The sequence below is a fragment of the Acanthisitta chloris genome, unplaced genomic scaffold, assembly GCF_000695815.1.
Source record: "Acanthisitta chloris isolate BGI_N310 unplaced genomic scaffold, ASM69581v1 scaffold38334, whole genome shotgun sequence".
NCBI classification, from domain to species: Eukaryota; Metazoa; Chordata; class Aves; order Passeriformes; family Acanthisittidae; genus Acanthisitta; species Acanthisitta chloris.
Window position 1 is genome coordinate 16,905 of NW_008669446.1, and position 3,988 is coordinate 20,892.

The 3,988-nt window shown below is 40.0% G+C and overlaps 1 protein-coding gene across 1 annotated transcript in view; it reads left to right on the forward strand.

Annotated features, from left to right (window-relative positions):
• EED (embryonic ectoderm development) overlaps window positions 1-64 on the forward strand; it is a gene marked incomplete at its 5' end in the record, with an annotated part of 14,241 nt that extends 14,177 nt beyond the window's left edge. Inside the window, one exon of the mRNA XM_009073310.1 lies at window positions 1-64. This exon is cut by the window's left edge and continues 257 nt beyond it.
• Window positions 65-3,988: the final 3,924 nt, after the last annotated feature.

Genomic DNA, 3,988 nt, shown 5'->3' on the forward strand with positions numbered 1-3,988 from the left:
TACATTGTGTATTGTTCTGCTTGAAATTGCTGCTTTTAATAAAAAGAAGTATTTTTGTAAAGTTTTCTGAATTGTCCATTTTAATTATTTCCCGCAATGAGTGCTCACTTATGGCCTGTGGAATTCCTTTGCTTACAACTGTCACATAAATGTACGATAACTTGCTAGAAATTTGGTATATTTATGCTTGCAGCTGCATTTGTGCCTTTTTAAACTGAAAACCTAATGAAGCTGTTATCCAGGGACCACACAAAGGAAGTACTGTGCTTAGGAATACAGTATAAATAAATGTTAAATCACTTGTAAAATATTTTTAACTCATTCCTTAAGTTAGTTACAGATTGAAATTCATTTAAGCTTTTATGATCACATTGCTGTTTGAACTCTGTCTGTCTAGTTACAGCAGTTATCTTAAAGTTAGTTGTTGGAAATATATTTTAATATAGAGATTAATCAGGTATTGGGAGGAGGTGGATTCGGCATCCCTGGAGGTTTTCAAGATGAGACTGGATGTGGCACTTAGTGCCATGGTCTGGTAACCACAGTAGGGTTGGACTTGATGATCTTTGAGGTATTTTCCAACCTGGTTGATTCTATGATTCTATGAAAGTGTTTAACCTCTAGTTCTATTGCATCTACTGAACTGCTGGCACAGTATGAACCAGCATTGAGGCAACAGTGATGGTCCATGTACCTCATAGTTCATTTTGTGCAAAGTGTGTGGAGCTGGCAGAGTCTGAAAAAATGTGGGGCTTGGGGGTGTGGTTGGGAAAGCACTTCAGAAAGACAGTGGGAATGCTCAGGCTTCCTGCAGCCTCAAGGACAGAGCTTGGATCAAGTGAACTAAACTATGCTAAGAACATTTGGGTTGGAGGCTGGTGCCATTTAGCCTTTGCAAATGCTTTACAGTAGAATGCCAGTAGACTGGGTCTGTGATGTTTTCCCATGTCTGGGGTTGAGAGTGAAACGGGATACAAAAGCAGTAGGGATTTTTCAGCTAGGGTTTTTGTTTTGGTATGTAAGCTGACACATAAGCTGCTCTGTTTAAGAAGAAGGAAGGGAAGGGTGGTGGGGCTTGACTGGAGAGAGGCCTAACACAGGGTCAGCTTTAATTTCTGTATTCACTTATGGATGTACTGAAGACTGTCCTCTTAAAATGCAGATAAATGTTCCAGCAGCTTTGCCTTGAGGAACTGGATGGACCTGAAATTGGATTCAAAGTGTTAATGGAGGGAAAAAGTTGTAGAAGTAGAATTGTAACAAGCCATGGGGAGAAAAAGTCTCCTTTATAGCAGCCAGCCTCATCTGCTTTTAAGGTTAATAATATCTTGAAGATACACAACAAGACTAAAAAAGCCTCTTTGTCAACACACAGATGCATAAAGCTCAAGTGAACATACAAATTGCATATTCATTTCATTAGGGTGTTTTCTTCCTGGAGTTGCCTAGTTCTAGACTAAAAAAAGAGGGAAACACTGTTTTTATTGTGGTGCTTCTAGAAGATACAGAACTAGTAGAGTTAGAATCGTTGCAAAAGAATTTAAAGAAGAGTTTAATATTTTCCAAAACCTTTGAACTCTTTAATATATACTTCAGCAAAAAGAGGTGTGGTTTAATCCTAGTATTGGAAAAACTTACCAAAAATAGCCTGAAAGAATGTGTGTTCTTCCCTGTTGTCTTCAAGCCACCCGTTCTTTGTTCTTTGACAAATGCTATAATGGGACTCCTGTTTCCCATCTCAGCAAAAGACAGGTGAGGGAGAGGTAAAGTCAGGCTGATGGGGAAATGCAGTACAGACATGAAACTGTTTCAAGAGGCTACAGGTGTTAACATGTCTGTTCTGTATGAACTCTGCATGAAGAGCACAATAAAATTTGAAATTTGCTGTTTCCTTCAGTTACTGCACACAATATATCTGAGGAAATTCCTTTCATCTCTTAGAAAAAAAATCGCAACTCAAACACAAGAGAAGAGGTAACTGAAGGTCCTTGTTTCATTCTACCAACTTTCAGATACTTAAGAACTGGATAAATTGTTAGCTTGGACTACAGTCCTAACTTTTAGGCTTGCCCACAGGCAGCAAGAAGGTTTGTAGCACTGGTGGAAGTCGAAAACAGGTTCCTGATTGTTCAATCAGTATTTCAGTTAGACCCGTCTGTTCCTCAGAGATTAAGGTCCTGTTTCCTGAGCTGTTACTCCATCTGGTGGTGACTGAATAAAGAACGTTGCCACAATGTAACTTTAAATCAGGGTCTTGAGGCTTCTAATTTTAAGCCAAGCACAGATTGAATTTGAATACTTCCTAGTATATGTAGGAGTGTGCGTTTTCTTTGGTGTATATCATGCTCACGTCTCACCACTAATTGTTTTGGGGAGCTCTGGATCCATGGCCAGAAGTCAAGAAATTAACTTCCTCTGCAAGTGCTTCAGGGAAGTTCAGGTTCACCTGAGAATGCTTCACTGTCAGCATGAGCTGTGTGCCAGGAAAATACTTGAAATACCTGGGGGGAAATAAGTCTACCACTGTCATGGTTATGAGTCTAGCATGAAAGGGCATGTTCAGCCTCAAAGCCTAATGATCAGTAGAGTTGGTTTTTTTTTTAAGGGCTTTTCTTTAAAACCTGAACTAGCAGTAAGAAACTGGGAACAGAACAAAGGAAAAATACATGTAGGAGGATCATTACGAAATAATTTCTATTACATCAAGGTTGTCATTATTGCAGACATTACATCTCTGGACATGCCTGGAGGAAGGAATTTTTATAAAGATATCTGTATGTATGTGTGTATGTATGTGTGTGTGTGTGTGTGTGTAAAAGGCAGAGTAGATGGATGTATGCATTGTATCTTTGTCTTATGCTGCTCTCTATAATCCAGTTCTCCCATTTTAATCCTCAGATTTGAGAACTGCTTCTCTATAATCCAGTTCTCCCATTTTAAAACCACTATGTTGGGGTAAAAAGCATTGTTGGAAGATGCATATTTATATAGACAGATCCTTCTGTGGGATCTCACATCTCAAGGATGCAGAGAAAAGACACTAAACCACTACTCATCCTGAAACATGAAAATGCTCTAAGATACTTCTCGATTCTGTGTACCAGCACACAGATCAAGAAATCTTTTTATTATCCTCATCACAAAGAAATAGTAAAGAGTATTTTGTTCTCAGGAAAAAAAACATATGGAACAAAAGCTGGATGAGGTAGAAAATACAGCAGCTGCTGAAGAACATAAGGCTGATCAGTCAGTGGATCAGTCAGCAGAACAGGACAAGCTGGTGCAAAGCAGTGAGCAAGAACTTGCTGTTCTTCTGTTCTTCCTGCAGCACACCCAGTGCCCAGCAGGTCTGTACAGCCCTGCAGGAGCCTGTGCCTGTGAGACTGGTGACCTGTCTTGGAATCACAACTCTAGTACAGGCCACAGCCACAGGAGTGTCCATTAGCCCATTCCTCTAGGAGTTTTGGTGCTGCCCCTTTCCTCTGCCTTACTGTCTCCAATTTACCTTGTAAGGATGCTGAATCCACAGGGAAAGATGTTTAGCAGCCTGAAGACAAATCCCAAATTGATCAGGCAGAAGTGGGACTGACAAAAAAATGTGCTGTTCCAAGACCCTGGATTTTTCTTGCATTAAGTTTCTATAGATAAAGTAAATGCCTGTTTCCTCAAGCATCTGACTTAGCAATCATCAGAGCTCACAGAGGTGGTGAAGTGCAGCAGTAACCCACCATAATCATGAGAAAGATGAGAAAGAAAAAGCACTTATGCTTGAGAAGCACAGTTTGGCAATCCAAACAACCTGTAGAAATCAGTTCTTAATTTCACTGCAGTTTTGAAAGGCACCTCTCTGATACTGAAGGAGGATGAAGTCTTCCCTCCATGAGTTTCTCATCTGTTTGCTCAGACACAGCAGGAAAGAAAAGTAATTTACAGTGATGTTTTCATGCATGTATCACATTCAGTAAGCTCAGAGACAACACCTGCTGAA